This window comes from Hordeum vulgare, chromosome 5H (genome assembly GCF_904849725.1).
Source record: "Hordeum vulgare subsp. vulgare chromosome 5H, MorexV3_pseudomolecules_assembly, whole genome shotgun sequence".
In the NCBI taxonomy this organism is placed as follows: Eukaryota; Viridiplantae; Streptophyta; class Magnoliopsida; order Poales; family Poaceae; genus Hordeum; species Hordeum vulgare.
This window is the reverse complement of record NC_058522.1, coordinates 224,223,632-224,246,447: the sequence shown is the minus strand read 5'-3', so window position 1 is coordinate 224,246,447 and position 22,816 is coordinate 224,223,632.

Below are 22,816 nucleotides of genomic sequence, written 5' to 3'. Positions count from 1 at the left end.
GCTCGAGTAGCGCCTGACGCCTCGATTCCTGCGCCTTCATCTTCTCCACTGATATCGCCGCGGTTGGTCGGGGGATAAGGTTTCGGGGCCACCTGCCAGTGACGCAGTCGGAACCTTACATAAACCTCAGCGGCGAGGGTTTTCTCATTACGCTCGCCGGATCTCTTGCCTTTGATTGCTCCGCTCCTCTCGCCTCCTCCAGCGCACCCAAGCTCCTTCCTTTTCCTTCTCCTCCACGGACCCGCAGCTTTCGCCATGACCAAGGGACAAACTAGCAAGCTGGAGGCGAAGAAGAAGAAGGGGAAGGCGGCGGCTCCTGCTCAGCGGCGGCAGCGAGCGTTGCTGGCGGGGTGGATCCAGGGGGACTTCCTCCCCTACACGGTGACAGAGGGGGATCTGCTGGAGCTGGTGGAGTACGGGATGATCGTGCACAAGTCGTGGAGGTTGCCGGCGGAGAATGAGATCGAGCCGGTGCCCCGGGAGGGGGAGCGCGTCCTGCTGCTCAACCACGTGTATCGAGGTTTCTCCCTGCCCCCGCATCCTTTCTTCAAAGGCATAATGAACTACTTCGGGGCGCAGCTTCACCACTTTCCCCCGAATGCTATAGCTCATCTTTGTGCTTTCATAGTCTTGTGCGAGTGCTTCATCGGCTGTCCCCCCCATTGGGGGCTTTTCAAACATATTTTCTCTGCTAGATCCCAAACTATCAAACGACTTCACCAATCGGATGATAAGACACACCTTCTCCAGCTCTGCGGACGCCTAGGTTTCCAGAAGAAGAGTAGAAGTAGTTATCCTGCTCTTCAACTGAGTGAGTCGGTTAGGAACTGGCAGTCGACATGGTTCTACTGCCAGGACGTTGCTTGCCCGAATGCCACGACAGGGTTGCCTCCTTTTAGCTTAGATCGACCCGCTCCGCCTAAGCAGCTTGCGCTCACGAAGGCGGAGAAGATCGACATCCAGCCTCTGGTCGACGCACTCGTAGATGTCGTCAGAAGGGGTGTCACCGGCATAGATTTGCTGGAGGTTTTCCTCGGTCGGCGCATCCAACCACTACAGGCGCGCGACCACGCCATGTGGCATTACACGGGGCCCGAAGACTCCACTCGGAGCAACGTCTTGGGCGTGACTGAGGAGAAGGTGGCGTCGTGGGTGCTCCAGATCACAGGCGCCTGCGAGAATCCCAGAGGGTCCCGGCGAGTGAGGGCTTTCTGCGCGGACAACCCTCCTCCGAACGAGGTGAGTACCACTTGTCGAGTGCACGTAATTGTCTTAGTTTTATCGCTTTCTTGGATCTCTGTCTGACGCCTGATGTCGCCGACTGTATTTTATGCAGAAGTGGACCAACTGGTTTTCCCCTGTCTCGAACGGGAACCCGGTCGAGGAGGAGGAGGAGGAGGGCAGCCAGGAGGGCAGCGTGGAGAGCGTCGAGTACGTCTCCGACAGTGGGGAAACGGAGGAAGAGTCTAGTGAAGAGGAGGGGGAAGACGAAGAGCAGGACTCGCCACCCCCGCCGCCAGAACATCAAACCAAGCGCCGACATGAACCTGCAGCTCTCTCGGCCCTTCCAGCATCCTCGAGTGCTCCGCCAACTGCTCCTACAGTTCCGAGTGCCCCGTCAACTGTTCCCGGGGGTCCGAGTGCCCAGAGCACCAAGAGGACCAGGGACGCTGCTGCTGAACTTGCGGGTCAGCCTTCCAAGGTGGCCAAACCGAGCGGATCTAAACCTCGGAAGGCTTTGCCGCGGATGAGGGTCACCGTTCGTGTCACCTCGACGTAAGTATATTGTTCTTCTAACTTCTTCTGGTATTCGATTGGACTCCTGTTTATCGGTCGAATGAATTTGACTCGACAGAGTTGCTACCTCTGCCACCTCTCCGGCACGCCAGGGGGATGACCCCATGGACATGGACAACGTCGTCTCGTCCCAGCCAGGTGCGTTGTAGCGATTCCGAGAGTTTTACATTATCGCCTCGCAAATTCTGTCTTCGGTCTTGCCCCTTTCTTTTTCTGAGATCTCACGCCGTTCGGTTTGGCAGGGGTGATTTATGTGGATGAGGGTGACCAGGGGAGACCTGAGCAAGCTGCGGTGCCTGTCCTTGAGGCTGTTCCGCCAGTTACTGCTCTCGCCGCGGACGTGCCGCCGACTGAGGCGATGCCGTCGACTGAAACGGCGCTGGTTGCTGCTGAACCGACTGGAGTGGGTCTTGGGATGCCCAAGGAGCCTCCAACGATGCCACGCCCATCGAATGTCGGGTACAACGTCCAGCGCCTCCCGAAGGATCAGGTGGGAGCGGCCAAGGGGGCCATGGTGCACGCGGAGCTGATGGCGAGAGAAGCCAAGAAGGCGTACGACTCCATCGCATCCCTGTACAAGCGAAGCTTGGAGCTGCGGGACGATATCCGAGTAAGTGGGCTAGTAAGTATTTACTTTTCTCTTGTAACCCACTAGGTGTGCTCGGATATCATATGATGTTTGCAATGGGTTCACTCTTAGTGAACCCAGTGGGTGTAGTCCCCGAGACTTCTATCGAGTGCTTGCACCGGCAGTTGTGTTTATACACATTGTCTTTGACTTGATCAGATCCATAATTAATCTGGTCGAACGCTAACAGTTGGTGCACTTGGAGTGCACCTACTGTAAGAGTCCCCGAGAGTAATTTTACTCAGGTCGGGTAGTATTAGCCTCGTAGGCGTAGGTGTTGTCATGTAGCTCAATAGGGCGGACCTATTTGAGTTTCAAGCCAGTGGGGTCACTCTCAGTGAACCCACTGGGTGTAGTCCCCCAGACCGCTGTCGACTGCTTGCGTTAGCAAGGGTCGGAAGAACTTAGACTTTTTATTGTTGGATTTGTCTGATCGTCTCTTGGCGCTGGCTGGCAGAAAACTTGCGAGATGGGGACAGCGTACGAGACTCTTAGGGCTGAAAAGGTTCAGTATGATGGTGAGCTGGATGCGGCACTGGTTGCAATGGCTGGCATGAAGGATGTTCTGGTGGAACAAGAGAAGTCGTTGGAGCAGGCCCATGAAGCAAACAAGGCACGGACTACTAAAGTTGAGAAGATGAAGGCGCATAGGTCTGAGCTGATGGGGCAAATGAATGTGTTGAACAAGCGGTGTATAGCGCAGGAAAAATACGTCAGTGACTGGGCCAGGTAGATGATAACGCGTCTGGGTGGTAAGTCCTATTTTTCCGAGTGCTTGTGGTATGTGCGTTACACTCAGCGCTTATTGTTTGCTTGTCCTGTGTTTGCAGATTTTTGCATGGACGCTGAGGCTGAAGCAGCTGACGTGGAGCGGTCGATTCGCGAGAACATTCCACTCGGTGAGGACGCCAATCGAGATCTGCTCCGAGCGCACATTCGCCTGGGCAAAGTTGGGCCTTTCATCGGTCGACTGAGAGAAGTCGTCGGCCGGATCGACAAGGAGCTTTGGCCTGAAGACGAGTCTCGGCATGAGATGGAAGGCTTGATTACTCGGCTGGAGGAGGTCCCAAACCGAGTGCAGTCATGGAAGAAGTCTGTGGCTCGTTGTGGTGCAGACGTTGCCCTGTCCCTGGTCCGAGTGCATTGCAAGGAGGTGCGCGAAGAGAAGCTGAAAGCGTTGAAAGTCGCCAACACGAAAAAACTTCGATTCGAAGACTTCATGGAAACCTTCCTTGAGAGTGCCACCCGCATCGCCGACGGGATCGACCTGGACACATTCGTGGAGCCCTCCAGCCCTGGCGCCAATCTGGAGGACGCTTAAGAAAACTTTTACCTCGGTATGCCGAGTATTGGTTGTAAGAAACCTTGGCCACTTCTGTTGGCCGTCATATTCTTGGTTCGGTGCGGGTAAGCTTGATCCGCACCGAGTCAACTATCTTTAGGTGAACTTCGAACTTAAATCAAATCTTTTGCTCTTCTGTTGCCAAAGAGTTGTTGACACCATTTTGGCTCGAGTTTTTGTTTGGCTTTTCTTGTTGAAGCCAATGGCAAACATGCGGAGCATGTAATTGTTAGTTTCCTTGACACCTGTGTGAGCCTCTCTGAGGGTCTGCCAAGTCGCCGAGTGGATCTGTAGGATACACTCGAGGGTAATAGAGTACTTAGGCGATTCATGATCGCGGCTAAGTCTTCGAGTGCAACGGATATGCCGCAGTCGGAGCGAGTTGTTACTCATGTAATTGTCAGTGGTCTTGACATCTACATGAGCCTCAATGAGGGTCTGCTGAGTCCCCGAGTGGATATGTAGGATACACTCGGAGGTAATAGCGTACTTAGGCGATTCATGATCGCGGCTAAGTCTTCGAGTGCGACGGATATGCCGCACTCGGAGCGAGTTGTTATCATGTACTTGTCAATGGTCTTGACATCCACATGAGCCTCAATGAGGGTCTGCTACTCATGTAATTGTCAGTGGTCCTGACATCCACATGAGCCTCAATGAGAGTCTGCTGCTCATGTAATTGTCAGTGGTCTTGACATCTACATGAGCCTCAATGAGGGTCTGCTGAGTCCCCGAGTGTATCTGTAGGATACAGTCGTAGGAAGCTTTTTCCCATTTAAGCGATTCTTGATCGCAGTTAAGTCTTCGAGTGTGACGAGTAGTGCACGCTCGGAGAAAATTTGTACTGAGGCGATTCTTGATCGCGGCTCGGTCCCCGAGTGCTACGTTAAGTGCACACTCGGAGAAAGTTATTACTTAGGCGATTCTTGATCGCAGCTAAGTCCCCGAGTGCGACGTTTAGTGCACACTCGGAGAAAGTTAGTACTTAGGCGATTCATGATCGCAGCTAAGTCCCCGAGTGCGATGTTTAGTACATAGTCGGAGAAATTTAGTACTTAGGCGATTCTTGATCGCAGCTAAGTCCCCGAGTGCGACGTTTAGTACACAGTCGGAGAAATTTAGTACTTAGGCGATTCTTGATCGCAGCTAAGTCCCCGAGTGCGATGTTTAGTGCACACTCGGAGAAAGTTAGTACTTAGGCGATCCGTGATCGCAGCAAAATCCCCGAGTGCGACGTTTAGTGCACACTCGGAGAAAGTTAGTACTTAGGCGATTCGTGATCGCAGCTAAGTCCCCGAGTGCGACGTTTAGTGCACAGTCAGAGAAAGTTAGTACTTAGACGATTCGTGATCGCAGCTAAGTCCCCGAGTGTGACGTTTAGTGCACACTCGGAGAAACTTAGTACTTAGGCGATTCGTGATCGCAGCTAAGTCCCCGAGTGCGACGTTTAGTGCACACTCGGAGAAAGTTAGTACTTAGGCGATTCATGATCGCAGCTAAGTCCCCGAGTGCGACGTTTAGTGCACACTCCGAGAAAGTTAGTACTTAGGCGATTCTGGATCGCAGCTAAGTTTTTTTTTTAGACCGGAGTCTCCGACCGCGGAAGAATTTTGGATCTGCAAAAGCTCAATCTGCTTTATATTATTTCACCAATACTTGTTCTTTACATTGCTTCAGTCGACGGTCACGTGTAAAAGCGCTTCAGGAGATCTCCGTTCCATGCTCGCGGCTCGTCTGTCTCCTTGTCGATGTTGTAGAGTCTGTATGCTCCATTGTTCAGCACCTTGGAGATGATGAAGGGTCCTTCCCAGGCAGGAGCCAACTTGTGAGGTCTTTGCTGATCCACTCGGAGCACCAGGTCGCCTGCTTGGAACGTGCGACTCCTGACGTGTCGTGCGTGAAAACGCCGCAGATCTTGCTGATAAATAGTTGAGCGAGGCAATGCCATCTCGCGCTCCTCCTCTAGAAGGTCCACTCCGTCTTGCCTTGCTTGTTCTTCTTCAGCTTCGGAGAAGAGTTCGACTCGTGGAGCATTGTGAAGCAAGTCACTCGGAAGGACTGCTTCTGCTCCGTAAACGAGGAAGAACGGTGATCGCCCTGTAGATCTGTTCGGGGTTGTGCGGAGACCCCAAAGCACTGAAGGCAGCTCGGTGACTCATGCGCCAGCGGCATGTCCAACCTCTCGCAGGAGTCGGGGCTTCAAACCTTGCAGAATAAGTCCATTTGCCTGCTCTGCTTGTCCGTTTGATTGAGGATGCGCCACGGAAGCAAAATCCACTCGGATACCTTGGCTTGCACAGAAACCTTTGAATCTGTCCGAGTCAAAGTTTGTTCCGTTGTCTGTGATTATGCTGTGAGGTACCCCGAATCGGGAGATGATATCCCTGACAAACTTGATGGCTGTTAGGGCGTCGAGCTTCTTGATGGGCTTGGCTTCAATCCATTTTGTGAACTTGTCGACTGCCACCAACAGATGTGTGTATCCTCCTTGGCCTGTCCTGAATGGACCGACTGTATCTAATTCCCATACTGCAAACGGCCACACAAGAGGGATTGTCTTCAATGCAGATGTTGGCTTGTGGGACTTGTTGGAGTAGAACTAACAGCCCTCACATCGGTCGACCATATCTTTAGCCATTTCATTTGCCTACAGCCAGAAGAAACCCGCTCTGAATGCTTTGGTGACGATTGCTCTCGAAGAGGTGTGATGACCGCAGGTTCCCGAGTGAATTTCTTCCAGGATTAACTGTCCCTCCTCTGGGGAGATGCATCGTTGAAGAACGCCTGAAATGCTTTCCTTGTACAACTGGCCATCAATGACAGTGAACAACTTCGACCTGCGGACTATCTTCCTGGCCTGCACTTCGTCTTCTGGTAATTCCTGCCTCGGGATATATGCAATGATCGGCACAGTCCAATCGGGGATGACAGCAAGAATCTCCATGATCAGATCAACCACGGCAGGTACGTCGACTTCAGTCGGATCTGTCGAACTCTTTGGTTGTACTGGTTCCTCTGTGAAAGGATCTTCTTTGACTGAGGGAAGGTGGAGGTGCTCGAGGCAGACGTCACTCGGGACTGGTCTCCGAGTGGATCCGAGTTTTGCCAACTCATCAGTTGCTTGGTTCTTCAGTCGCGGAACATGGTGGAGTTCTATACCTTCAAACTTCTTCTCGAGCTTCCTCACTACATTGCAGTATGTGGTCATGGTGGGGTTCCTGACGTCCCACTCTTTCATCACTTGATTAACCACCAAATCCGAATCGCCATAGACCAACAGGCGACGGACGCCGAGTGCGATGGCCATACGCAGTCCATAAAGGAGAGCTTCATACTCTGCCTCATTGTTGGAGGAATCAAAGTGTATCTGCAGCACATATTTGAGTTTGTCGCCCTTTGGCGATACGATCACAACGCCAGCGCCGGAGCCATTCAACATCTTGGACCCATCGAAGAACATTGTCCAATGAGCCGAGTAGATGTGGGTCGGTTTCTGCTGTTCTACCCATTCTGCTATGAAGTCAGCCAGGGCTTGAGACTTTATAGCTTCCTTGGCCTCGAACTTGATATCGCAGTACAACATCTCCATTGCCCACTTCGCCACTCGGCCTGATGCGTCCCGATTGTGGAGGATTTCCGCCAACGGAGCATCAGAAACGACAGACATCGAGTGGTCTTGGAAATAATGGGCTACCTTCTTCGCAGTCATGTAAATCCCCTAGATAAGTTTTTGATAGTGGGGATACCTCTGCTTGGAAGGAGTCAGGACTTCGGAGACGTAATACACTGGCCGCTGAACTTTGTATGCTTTGCCTTCTTCTTCTCGTTCGACTGTAAGAACAGTGCTGACGACTTGATTTGTAGCCGCGATGTACACAAGAAGGGGCTCTTTACTGAGCGTAGTAGTAAGAACCGGCTGGGTGGAAAGTAGGACTTTGAGGTCGTCGAATGCGACTTGGGCTTCGTCTGTCCACTCGAAAGTATCTGATTTCTTCATGAGTCGGTACAGAGGAAGTGCTTTCTCGCCGAGTCGACTGATGAACCTACTCAAAGCCGCTAGGCAACCTGTGAGCCGTTGAACATCGTGTATTCTGACCGGCCTCTCCATTCGGACGATGGTCCCGATCTTTTCGGGGTTGACATCGATCCCTCGTTCGGAAACGAAGAAACCGAGTAACTTTCCGCTGGGAACGCCGAATAAACATTTGGCGGGGTTGAGCTTGATATCGTACCTACGAAGGTTGGCGAATGTTTCTGCCAAGTCAGTCAGCAGGTCGGAACCTTTGCGTGACTTGACTACGATATCATCCATATACGCCACCACATTCCGACCGATCTGGTCGAGGAGGCATTTTTGGATCATGCGCATAAAGGTAGCTCCTGCATTCTTCAAACCGAATGGCATAGTGATGTAGCAGAAGCACCCGAATGGGGTGATGAAGGCTGTTTTTAATTCATCGGGGCCATACAGATGGATCTGATGATAGCCCGAGTAAGCATCAAGAAATGACAAACGCTCGCAACCCGCAGTCGAATCAACAATTTGATCGATGCGGGGGAGCGGAAAATGGTCTTTCGGGCAGACCTTATTGAGGTGCTTGAAGTCGATGCACATTCGGAGCGACTTGTCCTTCTTGGGAACCATGACAACATTGGCAAGCCACTCGGAGTGGTGAACCTTACGAATGAAGTTGGCTGCCAAAAGCTTGGCTACCTCTTCTCCGATTGCCTTCCTCTTATGCGCGGCGGACCAACGCATGCGTTCTCGGACAGGCCGAGCGGTGGGATCCACATGCAGTCGGTGCTCAGCCAACTCCCTGGGTACACCTGGCATGTCAGAGGGTTTCCATGCGAAGATGTCCCAGTTCTCACGGAGGAATTGGGTGAGCTCGGCTTCCTATTTAGGATCGAGGGTGGTGGAGATGTTTGTCGGGGCAGCAGTGTCGTCCGTCGGGTGGATGCTGACCTTCTTCGTATCTCCCGCCGACTGGAATGCAGACTCCGAAGCTGGCTTCTTCGAACACATCAAGTCAGCGGGGTCGACTGTTTTCTTGTACTTGTCAAGCTCGAGGACGGCCATCTGCTGGTCGGTGATTCTTGATCCCTGCTGCAAACACTCTTCGGCTCGTTGTTGATTGCCCGTGATGGTGATCACACCTTTCGGGCCTGGCATCTTCAGCTTCAGGTATATGTAACACGGACGGGCCATGAAACGCGCATACGCTGGGCGGCCCAGAATTGCGTGGTAAGTGCTCTGGAAGTCCACCACTTCGAACGTCAGCTTTTCCTTGCGGAAGTTCTTGTCGGAGCCGAAAACAACGTCCAACGCGATCTGGCCGAGTGACTTGGCCTTCCGTCCAGGGACGACTCCATGGAACTGCATGCTGCTCTCGCTGAGTTTGGACATCGGAATGCCCATCCCCTTGAGAGTGTCGGCGTACATCATGTTCAAGCCACTGCCACCGTCCATGAGGACTTTGCGCAGTCGGACTCCTTCCACCACTGGATTGACGACCAGAGCCTGTCTCCCTGGGGTGGGTACGTGCGCCGGATGATCCGACTGGTCAAAGGTGATTGCAGTTTGAGACCATTTGAGGAACTTGGGGTTGGTAGGGGTGGCCATGTTCACCTCCCTGTTCACCAGCTTCAATCGACTCTTGCTCTCAACGTCAGCAAAAATCATCAGTGTTGCATGGACTTGGGGGAACGGATCCTCCTTATCCTCCTCATCTTGTTCATTGTCCTTTTCACTCGGTTGCCCTTCGCCAAACCCCTGGATCAGGAGGCGACACTATCGAGTGGTATGCTTCGGATATATGGGGTTGCCCTCTTCATCCATCTTCGTATGAACCGGACATGGCTGGTCCAGGATGGGATTATTGAACTGCTTCTTCTTGGGGGTGAACTGAGCCTTCCCTTTGCCCTTGAACTTGGCATTGGTTACGGCTGCAGCTTCTGCCTGCGGAGTGGACGGAGCTTTCTGCTTCTGCTTCCGAGTGTTACTCCCATCTCCATCGGCGACTGTTTTGTGCTTGCCGCTTCGGATGCGGTCCTCTTCTTCGCCATTTGCATAGCGTGCTGCTATCTCCATCATCTTGCTCATGGAGATGTCACCTGTTCGGCCGAACTTCAGGTACAGATCCCTGTACCGCACGCCTGCCTTGAAGGCGCAGACTGCTTGATGCTCTGTGACTCTCCACCGTGTGGTAGAGAGTTGTCCAACGCTGAATGAAATCACGCAGGGGCTCATTCTGCTTCTGGACGCAGTGCTGGAGCTCCACGAGGCCAGCAGGGTGCTTGCACGTCCCTTCGAAGATCCTGATGAACACTCGGGCCAGATCTGCCTAGCTGTAGATGCTTGAGGGGGCCAACTGGTTCAGCCACGCTCGCGTCGAGCCGTCGAGCATCAGAGGGAGGTGCTTCATGGCGACATGGTCGTCTCCTCCTCCGATCTGGACTGCCACTCGGTAATCATCCAGCCACGTTTATGGCTTGGACTCTCCTGTAAACTTGCTAATTCCCGTCGCCAATCGGAAGTTGGGAGGGATGTCAGTCGAACGGATGGCTCGACTGAAACACTCGGGACCAGAAACGATGGTCCTGCTTCCACTCGGACGGTCAATATCGTAACCATCGCGGTGGGATCGGCCCCTGTCGACCCTCCGCTGGGCGATATGCCCTCTCACATCGGGCCTTGGGTCGTAAGTGTCACCGACTGAACGCCGATCATCATGATGTCGGGGCCCGTAGGGCCCACCCCACAGAGGGGTGCGTGAACGGCGACGATCTTCGGGATTTATGGAACGGCTGCCTCCTCTGTGTCGCTGATGAGAACCAGGGCTGTGAACTAACCGATGTGTATTCGCATGAACAGAACTATTGTGGATCCTGTTGTGCGACTGGGAGACAGCCGAATTTTGCTGCTGCGCCGTGTGCAACAGGGCGCGGATTTGCTCGATCCCCCTGCCAGCCTCTGAATCAGTCGGCTGAAGGGAATCGGCTATCTTGGCAGCCGCAGCCAAGTTGAGGAGGGGTGTGCGGAACAACTCCATGTTGCTCCGCCGAGTATGCCGACTGGCAGAACGGCGAGGTGGACTACGCGCGCCGGACGTTTCGCCGATCTCGTGCTCGTTCCGGCCAGCTTGACGGGGATCTTCATGGAAGTTGGCCATGTGTACTTCTGCTGCAGGCCCGCGGCCCGCGTACTCGGAAGGAAACTCAGTCGGAACCGAGTCCGACCGCTGGGACGGCGGGGCAACCACAACCGACTCTAGAACCGCCACTTGTGAAGACGCGTTCTGGCGCGCCTGGGCGTGTTGCACCCAACGCTGGAGCAGCGGACGGCGGGACCGCTTGTTGCGGCGCGTGACGGTAGTGTAGGTTGACACGGGAGCCGACTGCTGGAGAAGAAGAATGCCGTGGGCGCCGGCACGGAAGTGCGTAGCCCCGCGGCGGGGAAGCGCCTCGACGTCGAGAGGGGCGTCCTGAAGCCATGCCGAATCGTTGACGATGAAGGATAGAGCGTCGAACAAGATCTCGTGACCCATGCTCGAATCTCCACCGGACGAAATGACGAAATGATGTAGTCGCTTAGACGCCTGCCCCACGGTGGGCACCAACTGTCGTGGGTATAGGCCTGACAGTAGATGTGTAGGGTACAAAAAGGATGGGCAGAGTCTTAGCTACGGCGAGGTTGTGTGAGTTCAGGCCCCTCTGCGGTGGAGGTAATAGCCCTACGTCTCAGTGCTCAGGGAGCTTGTTGTCGACTGGAATATAGAATACAATGAATTGCTAACCCCTGCACCAGTGGGGGAGGGTGGCTTATATAGAGTGCGCTGCCCTCCACAACGGTTCGGTGCACAGGGATGGAGTAGTGGCGAATAAATGCCTACATTATAGGTAACGTACGTCTTAAATGCTAATAAAGGCACATGGAAACGTATGACCGTTTCCCTCCACGGGGGTTACGATGCACAGAGTGGAATCCAGTCGGTTAGTTTGATAAACTCCGAATGCTAATCTCCGACTGGACGGTCGAGGATCTGTTACCGACTGGATGAAGGGAACTCCTTAGTTCAGTCGGAACTGACTAAGGGCCTTGTCCCTTATGAGGGGTAGTCCTTGGGTTGGACCTTCAGGGCAGGCCTATGACCCTACCCTAGGACTGTAACCCCATCAGCTCCTAAGTCAATATACTCATATATAGATGACTTCGTCATCACCAAAGTGCTTGGTAGATACTAGAGTGGTTGTGCATGTTTTCCATGTTTTACTTGACATCTTATTGTGTGAGGATGTTGGTATGCATATTTTTACTCATTCATGGATATCCAATTTGTTAGAGCATATTTCTTCATTCGTGGTTTTGGTAATTGATGACAATCCCTATGGACTAATGGTTGCCTCGAGTTATATTCGAAGGATCTGGCTATAGGCACTTCATGAAGTCCATCTATTAGTTTTAAGGAGTTTATATGGTGATCAAGGTGGTATTGAAGGTTTTGTCCAAAGATCGGTCATAAAGAATATAAGATACAAGGTTGATCAAGACTAAGTCAAAGACTGAATCAAGTTGATCAACACATGAAGTGTTAAAGATGCACCGAGAGGGATCAAGTGATCCCATGGTAGGGTAAGCATTGTCCATCACATTTTGTGTACTAACCCATGGTCTACATGAGAGTTCTATGTGGGTTAGGTATGTCTCCATGGGCTTGCGTCAGGAGGAAGATCTCATACAACCGATGGAGGATGACATCAAGTGTTGATCATCATCAATATTGTGGTGTGCGTGTTCAAGTGGAGCATCACGAAGAGATCATTCTTGAAGCTTGTCTTCCATTGTCGTGATAATGGAATTTTGAAGATGTGCGGAAGAGTGGCTTGCCCATAGTGGAGTATGGGGGAGCCATCAACTAGTCTTCATCGATCCAACGCAATCATGAAAGGTGGTCCATCTTCAGGAAGTCCAGATCATCATTATCCACCTCAAGTGGACTATGTGCAAGGTATAGGTTTTCCCTTGATAGGATACTGGGTTATAGGATATATTTCCATACTGTCGGGGATATAACCCTAGGGTTTGACCCGCACTATGGGGGCGGGTCAAGCCGCAAGGATAACATGAGAAGATGGGTTGGAGGACTTAGTTGAGGAGCCACCAAGTGGCCCATCACCAGAAGGCGGCGGCTCAAAGATGTACAAGGCAAGAGAGGCCAGAAACTTTCCTGGCTTGGGAAAAAAGATAAGGTAGATTTGTAGTAGGACACGGGTGTTTATTCGACCCGGACTCTATTGTAAACTTGGGGCCTCTACCTATACATAAAGGAGAACCCTCAAGCCAGAAGGATCAAGTAAGAAAACCCTCGAGAGCTAGGTTAGTGATTTCGCACCCTTGTAATCGAGATTTCCATCAATACGGATACAAAGCAGGACGTAGGATTTTACCTCCATCGGAGGGGCCGAACCTGGGTAAATCCTCTTCTTGTTTACCAATCAACACATTTAAGTCGCCACACCGCGACGATGGACTCGCCACTAAGTCCGTTCACAAGGACATCTACAGTGAAAAAGCCATGATAGTTGGCGCCCACCATGGGGCAATCGCAAGGTGGGGTTGAGTTTTCGGAGCGAGCTCTCCCAGGATTCAAAAGATACGTGGTGGGTCAGATGACCAAAAGTTATCATGGCAAGATCTACATCGACGATTTAAACTGGGGTCCTAATGCCGACTCAATCGAGTACGGGCACCGGGTTCCCTTTGGCGTTATTCACATCTTCATCGTTAAGACCAATTAAACAGCGCCCGAGCCGGACAACTGCGCAACCTCGTCGAGCCAGCTCATCGCAGCTGGAGCAGGACTAGGAGAAGTCACGTCACAATAAAGGATGTCAAGTCGCCTTATCACCACAAAGATAGCAATCATGAAAGCCAAAGTGACAACAAGCGGAATCGTTTTGAGCCCGGGTTAGAATTTGCGGTTGCTACCAACGCTCGCTCCAAAACCCAACGGCGGAACGGTCGCCGTAAGGACCATCATAGGAACAAGACGCATGATTTTGAGGCCGCACTCAAATCTCCTTGCCCTAAGCATGACACTAAGGAGAAGTCGGCGATACATGCATGGGAGGATTGTTATATCATGCAGGAATTCCGGAGGAAGGTTCTCGAGAGACACGTATAGACGCGTCCGAGTCGGGATTCCCCTGGCGGGTCACATGGGGATTTCAGACAGTCAAGGACCGGTCAGTACCATGTCTTCACCAAAAATGCTTGCAAGCAATATTCAAAGGTTAAAAGGAGGGCTATCAGCATGGTTGAGATGACGGTTCTGGAGTACCTCCATTGGTCTGAGTAGCAAATCACTTGGAGTCGTCAGGATCACCCACCTCGGGTTGTCAATCCTGGAGAGTTGGTTTAGTGGCAGCACCTCAAGTCGGCAGTTATAACCTCTCAAGGGTCCTCATGGACGGAGGAAGTAGCATCAACATACTATATTATGACACCATTCAACGGATGAATCTTCATGACAATAGTCTGGAAAGTTAGACCACCGTTTTCCATGGCGTCATACCTGGGAAGTCGGCATATCCGGTTGGGCGGATTAAGGTTGATGTAGTCTTTGGGGATGAACACAGTTACAAGGTCGAGCCTTTGAATTTCGAAGTTGTGAAGGTACAAATCCATTATCACCCCCTCTTTGAAAGACCAGCTTATGCATGCTTCATGGCCCGCCCGTGTTATGTTAACCTCAAGCTCAAGATGCCAGGTCCCAACGGCCCTATCACACTGAAGGGAGATAGGATGACGGCAGAAGAGTGTGAAGAAGGGGACACAACCTATGCAGAGTCATCTTGCGCCACCGAGGAGCTGAAGTTTTATACATCTAACATTGACCCGGTCGATATGAGTCCCCTCAAGAAGACAATTGTCGAGTCCGAAGATCCTCTCAAGTTTAAGACGGCCAAAGATACTAAGCAGGTTTACTTTGTCCCAAGGGACTCATCCAAGCGGTTCACTATTAGGACCAGCTTGGAATCTAAATTGGAAAGCGCACTCATCGAGTTCATTTGTGAGAATCGGGACATCTTTGCATGGAAACCTTCTGACATGTCGGGAGTGCCGAGGATACTCGCTGAGCACTGCCTTAATGTGGATCCAAAGATGAAACCAGTACGCCAATACCTCCGTCGCTTTAACAAAGAGAGACGCAAGGCCATTGGGGAAGAAGTAGCCCGGCTCCTAGCTGTCAGGCTCATCATTGAAGTATTTCATCCTAAATGGTTGGCTAACCCGGTGCTCATTCTAAAGAAAAATGGCACATGGCGCATGTGTGTTGATTACACGGACCTCAACAAAGCTTGCCCTAGAGATCCTTTCGCCCTCCCGCGCATCGATCAGATCATCGATTCTACGGCAAGTTGTGAGCGATTGTGCTTTTTAGATGCATATTCAGGCTATCATCAAATCAAAATGGCCAAGGAGGATCAGGAGAAAACGTCTTTCATAACCCCCTTTGGTGCTTTCTGCTATGCTTCTATGTCGTTTGTGCTAAAAAGCGCAGGGGCGACTTACCAGCAATGTGTACAGAATTACCTTCACCCACAAATTGGGTGCAATGTTCATGCTTATGTTGATGACATAGTGGTGAAGTCTAAGAAAAAAAGAAACATTTTTGGATGATCTCAAAGAAACGTTTGCTAACCTACTAGTATACGAGATGAAGTTGGACCCGACAAAGTGCGTGTTCGGGGTCCCTGCTGGCAAACTACTGGGTTTCTTAGTTTCAGGAAGAGGCATTGAGGCCAATCCACACAAGATCAAGGCAGTAACTCCACTAGGTTCGCAGGATAACATAAACCAGGTTCAACGCCAAGGGGGGCGTATCGCATCATTGGGTCCATTCAAAAACCACCTAGGGGATAAGGTGATACATCTATATCAGTTGTTGAGGAAAACGGATGATTTTGTTTGGACCGATGCAGCCAACGAAGCCTTCGAGGCGCTCAAGAAGCATCTGGCTGAGCCACCGGTTCTAGCCGCCCTGGCTAACAAAGAGCATAAGTTTGTATACATTACTGCCAATTTTAAGGCAGTAAGCATTGCAGTCTTCGTCGAATGGAAAGAGGAAGGAAAGGAATATCCAATCCAACGACCAGTTTATTTCATAAGTGAGGTTTTGTCCCTGTCCCAGCAACGATACCCACACTGGCAAAAAATCATATTCGAGGTCTTTATGGCGAGTGGGAAATTGAAAAACTACTTCGAGGAGCACCCAATCATGATGGTTTGTTCATCACCTCTTGGTGACATAATACAAAATAGAGAAGCAACTAGACGAATTGCTAAGTGGGCAATCAAACTTGGTCCACATCAGGTAAAATATATGCCTCGGACGGCTATCAAATCTTAAGCATTGGTAGATTTCATTAATGACTGGATGAAGTTGCAAATACTAGAGGACAAGCCAGACAATATGTATTGGACCCTACACTTTGATGTGTCCAGACAATTAAAAGGATCCGGGGTTGGGGTCGTGTTAACTTCTCCACGAGGTGACAAATTCTGCTATGTCCTACGGCTCATGTTTCCGTGCACCAATAATGTGGCTGGATATGAGGCTTTGTTACACGGGTTAAGGATGGCTAAGCAAATGAGCCTTAGCCGGTAAGATATCTGGGCAACTCAGATTTGGTGGCTAGCAGGTTTCAGGGACCTGGGATTCCAAAGATCCCTTGATGGCGGCTTACCTGTGAGAAGTTAGTGAGGTGGCGGGTTACTTTCATGGATTCCAAGTGGACCATATAGATTGTCGGCTTAATGAGGCAGCAGATGCCTTATCGCGGCTTGGGTCTCGGCAAAAGCCGGTTCCCTCTAAAGTTTTTCTAGATGTTCTTCATAATCCCTGAGTGAAATTACCATATGAAGAGGACATAGCAATTCTAGATCCAGAGTCACAACTAGTGGCAGTTGTTTATGCGACCCTAGAATGGACGGTGCCATATTTGACGTATGTCACTAGAGGAGAACTCCTGTCCGAGGAGTTTGAGGCTTGCCAAATATTGCGTCGGTCTAAATATATGACTATCATTGAAGGTGAGTTACATCTATGGAGCAGTACTGGTGTCTTCCAGATATGTGTATCTCCCGAAGAGGGGCAAGAAATTCTAAGTGAAACCTGCGTTGGTGATTGTGGGCATCACGTTGGCTCAAGATCTTTGGTAGAAAAGCCTTTTCGACATGGGTTTTATTGGTTGACGGTTCATACAGATGCGAAAGATCTTGTGCGCAAATGTGACGGTTGTCAGAAATTTGCACGATAGGCTCACGGACCGGCTCAAGAATTGTGCGTGATCCCAATCACCTAGCCGTTCCCGGTCTAGTGTCGGTTGATAAATTCACCTCCTAGTGCCGGTTGATAAATTCACCAAGTGGGTTGAGAGAGAACCTACTAGTAACTGTGACGCAGAAACAATAGTAATTTTTTTTAAGAAAGTAATCTACCATTTTGGCTATCCCCACAGTATTATCACGAACAATGGTAGCAATTTATCAGAAGGGGCTATGGAACAATTCCTCCAAAAGGAACACATCCGGCTTGATTTGGTAGATGTGGCGCACCCGCAATCTAGCGGGCAAGCTGAAAGGGTGAATCAAGAAATTTGTAGAGTTATTAAACCCCGGCTCATGGTCCCGTTGATGCAAACTCCAGGTTGTTGTGTGGAGGAGCTTCCTTCAGTTCTTTGGACCATTAATGCTACTCCAAATAGATCCACTCGATATACGCCTTTTTCCTGGTCTATGGTGCTGAGGCGGTGCTGCCAAGTGACATTCGACACGATTCTCCTAGAGTCACCGCCTATGTCGAGGCCGACAACGAGTAGGCAAGGCAAGATTCTTTGGATGCCTTGGAGGAGGAGCGAGACTTAGCATCAGCTAGGTCATCCATATACCAACAAGACCTACGTCACTACCACACCCACAGGGTTAAAAGCTGGGCCTTTCAGGAGGGCGACTTGGTTCTCCGGCTCATCCAACATCAAACAGGGATGGATTAACTCTCACCACCCTGGGAAGGGCTGTTTATTGTCAGCAAAAATCTCAACAATAGTTCATAGCACCTGATCGATTTATGACATGGTAAGAACACCACTGAAGCAGAGACAACCCGGCCTTGTAACATTGCTCACCTGCGGCCATATTATACATAGAGCCACCGGCTCATCATTCCTTGTAAAACCTCTATCATATTTTCAATATAATAAAGCTCATCTTCTAGACATAAAATTGAGTATGAGCCTTTGTTATTTACATTACATGGGGGATTATGAGACAAAATAAAATTATCGTGATCAATAAGAATTAAGTCATCTTATCTGGGGACTACCGGTGCCTAGGTTGTTTAGAAGTAATAGCATTGACTTTTTCAATCATATGACAAGCCTTTCTATTGATCATAGGTCACTTGGGGGATTCTAACTCATCGAGTTTATCTTTCTTACCCTCTTGATCAACAAAGACGCCATAAATGGTTAAAACTGCCAGTATGCTTTGACGACTCCGAAGAAGGTCACTCCATGTACTCTTGACTGATCAATCTATTATGGACCCTGAATTAGCAAGGTTAAAATATGGGTATGTCACATGAGACCCGACATATTGAAAGCGAGGATAAACCATGGGTTATCATACCCGCTTCACTGAAGCAAGACTTGAGCTTCAAAAGCTGGTCTATTTTTACAGTGCCTCACTTAGTCGGATATCTCTTGTTATCATTACTTCAAGTTTCTAGGTATGAGTATAGTCTTTCTTCAACAAATAAAAGGGGGTAAATACAAGCAGTGATGACTCAATTTAAGGAGCAACAGATTCAGAGGATGCAAGTTTCTCAAGCTCATATGCTCGAAAAATGCACAGAGGTGAGTCAAATATATTACAAGGCACTCCAGGCCCAAGTACCAAAATTCGAAGTTTTTACAAAATTGGAGCTTAAGCTTTGTCTTGATTCTTAGCTTGGGACATCTTTGACTGACCTTCTACTTGAGGCGTTGGATCTATTATTTGAAGATCGTCCAAGTTCCAATTACAGTGGGCCAAGGCTTTGAACATGGCTTCCTCATTGAAGATTGACGATGGATCAACATCATGAGCAAAGAGTTTCTTGTGATGCTACGGAACCAGACCAACTAATTTAAATTGGGGCGGCTGAATTCGAGCATTTTTTGAGTCGTAGGCAGGATGATAAGTCTTCAAGGATATGTTACTTACAAGTTGATTGCCTAACTTTAGGGTTGCTGAGCTGCTCTGACGATAGTCCTCTTCTGAAAAAAGGTGAGATGTTAGTCTTTAGTTCTGGTAATCCTTTCAATATCTCTGTCGAGTCAAGCTCACATGAGTAAGCCAGAGCAGGCTTAAAGAATAGGTGACTCCACCACAGGTGGATGATCTTTTGAGTTCTCCAATTTGTTTTGGGATAGTGGAAAGAAATGCTAGGACATATTTGATTTGCGTGTCCGGCTCTTTATTACCAGCAACAACCTTCATGGCACACAAACTCCTCGTATACAGCTACTCAGTCAGAGCATACACAGCTTTAAGCTTCAGCAAGCAATTTTCTTGGAGATTGCACGTACGACGACCTACAAAGGAGCAAAAACACATAAGGCGCAATAATATTGGATGCTGGAAGGAAAAGAGTTGAATAGCAACACAAGCACTCACCAAAGATAGAATGAGTCATCTGGTCGATATGCTTTTTAAGCTTGGATAACTCTTCAGAGACGATTTTCAGCAAACTTTCAGCATCAGTGGAGCGTTTTATCAAGTTGGCCTTTTCATTTTCAAAAGTCTCTCTTTCTACCACAAAGCCAGCCTTGATTTTCTCAGTTTGCTCCAAAGAGAGACAAAGTTTTTCTTCAAGTGCCGCTCGAGCGAGTTGTCCCACTTCGAGAGCTTTGGTCAAATCTAAGATTTTTTATTCAGTAGATTCCAAGTTTTCCTACACAAAGATAGGATGACAATTATGATAACAAGTCCCAAGAAAATTTCAAACAACATGCTTGGCACTTGGCGGCAAATGCATATCAGTTTCTTTTTAGCATACACAATGAAGAAAGACCTAACTCATGTCAAGAAGATGAGCCGACCCTTGGGGGCTACATGTCATGTTCAAAATTTCAAATATATTATAAATACCTGACTCATCTTAAGAAGATGAGCCAATCCTTGGGGGCTACAGGTCAAGTTCAAAATTTCAAATAAATTATAAAGACCCAACTCATCTCAAGAAGGTAAGTCGGCCCTTGGGGGCTATAGGAGAGTATGTGCATATGAGATGCATATCTTACGTCACACTTCATTTTTATTGTGTTTACAAGGCCAGCTTCCATTGGACGGCTTGAAGAGAGACGTTCAAGATAACCGGCGTACAATTCTTTAACATCAAGATGCAGATACTGAAGTTTAGCTTTCCCCTTATCATATGGGACAATTTCCTATTTCATGGATTGTTTTTCCAATACGTCAGAAGGCCCGGGAGCATAGTTTGACCCAAGAATAACCACTTCTGCATCAGTATCACAAGGGGCATCTTTGGACGGAGGATTATTGATTGTTGGGTCAGTTTCGACACCTGGAGAGGAAGCAATATTTTTCTGAACCTCAGGCTGAGGTAGATCAACTGGAATCTCCTCAAAATTTTCACCTTGCCCGGCACGTGCGAAAGCCGTCGTATCTAGTTTCTCCGACTCAACAGTAATAGAAAGTTGCCAACATTCCGTGTCTTGGCCCTAGCTCTATAAAAAAAGAAGGCAAAGTAAACTTTAGAAAATTCTTAACAGGCAGACATATACCACAAAAATAGGGGTAACTTACCCTTGGTTAATAACGAAAGGCGGCAGCTTCATGGAGGAAGAGTCGCCACACGAGGGAGACGATTCCTGATAATCCGAGTCAGCACAATTGAGAGGTTGTTTCAAAAGACCAGCCTGTGGACGAGATTGAGTTGGAGTTTTTGAGAAGCGTATTGATCAGATACACCGGCTAACGTGGTTTTATCACGGCATCTGTCCTCGTGCAAGGACTTAGGTGTGGAGCCATCGCAACTATGTGGCGGCTTGAGAAGGGTTGATCGGAATTGAGAGACGCGAGTTTACCCATGTTCGGCCCCTCCGATGGAGGTAAAAGCCTATGTCCTGGTTGTGTTTCATTGATGAAGATGATGATCTCAATTACGAGGGTGCGGAATCGCAACCTCTAATCTCAAGTGTGTCTAATCTGTCTATCTCTAATGACTTTTACTTGTGAATCAGTCCCGATTGGGGTGCCTTACCCCTCCTTATATAAGTGGAAGGGGTAGGTTTACATGTAGAGTCCTACTAGGAGTAGGAATAGGACTAGTCTCTCTTGAATCCTAATCCGGGTCTTGTTTCCTTTGTGTGGGAGTCTTTCCTCTTCTTTGGGCCTTCTCTTGTGAGCCGGTCCTCCTTGTATCTCTATGAGTCGCCTTGTGCTGGGGTGTACGCCGGGCCTTGGGCCTTCAGTCTTGTCATTCGTCTGACCCGCCTACCGGGTCAACAGTGAGTCGCCAAGCTCGACCGGGTCATACTTCAAGCTGGGTTACACCGCGGGGTATATCCCCGACACTAGCGCCCAGGTTAGCTTGAATTTGTTCATGGTAAGCTCCTGAAATAAGAATAACAAATATGCTAAGGGACCAGCTTGCTCCATTGGCCGGCTTGATTTAATGAAGTGGATCCTTGAAAATCTGGGTTTCTTTGAGCCATCTTCACAATCATCTTGCAGGTACGTGTCCTTTGCAATAAAATAAATGTACCATTGAGTCGGCCTCCAATGCTTTGGCTTGATAAAAACATTATACTTAAAATATCCTTGTGGTATTGAGCCAGCTTTGAATACTTCTGGCTTGAAGATGTTTAGAGCTTGTCCAGTTGTGATCGTCGAAGTTGTTGGGTTATGATTGATAATGTTGGCTCATGATTGTTGGTAATGTCTTGTCAAACAATTGAACTGCAATTGGCTTGATCAAATTATTGGTAATAAAGAAATCCATGTAATGTTGAGCCGGTCTCTCAATGTTTCAACTAGATAAAAATATGTTGAGCCGGTCTCGCAATTGACATCTTGAAAGTGTTCTTCAGTTTTTTGATATGTCCATATTACCTGTAGCCCCCAAGCTCCAAGTTTATCAATTCATGATGACTTGGTGGTTTGCAATAATATCATTGACCATGTAGCCCCCAAGTGTCGGGTTGTCTTGCCTGCAGCAGCCTGGGACTTGTAACTGTCTTATTCTTTATAAAGCTCCAACTGGTGTAGCCCCCAAGGGCCGTCTCATCATTGTGTGATGGGTCGGGTCTTCAATTTGGACCTCATGATCTGTGGAACAACTGAGTGTTGTAGACCCCAAGGGTCGGGTTGTCTTGCCTGCACCAACCTGGGACTTTAGAAATTTGATCTCAATAGTGTAGCCCCCAACTGTCGGGTCGATTTCTTGCGGCGGCTTGGGACTTCAACATTCTTCTCCCTTGAAAATAAAACATCATATGATGTAGCCCCCAAGGGTCAGGTCATTATGCAATAATGAGCAGGGACTTTGTAGATCTGATTATTTAACCTTGAGCAGCAATATGTAGCCCCCAAGGACCGAGTCATCATAAAAATGATGAGCCGGTTCTTCCTTGAATCCATACTTGAATAAAGAGTGATATGTAGCCCCCCAGGGTCGGCTTATCTCCTTGAGGTAGTCAGGTCTCATGATGTTGTGTTGATTTGAAAGAGCAGTTTGCATTAGCCCCCAAGTGTCATGGTGCATTATTGCACCGATATGGGACTTTCATACTTTTATGTAATATTGCTTTGAATAATATAGCCCCCAAGTGTCGAGTCGTGTGACTGCACAGACTCGGGACTATTCCTTCCATTGTAGAATAAAATCATATCCACTCTGTGAGCTAATGATGCCTTTGTGATGAAAGAAATTGTTGGCCGTGGTTGCAATGTAACCCGGCAAATATGTGTTTGAGAAATC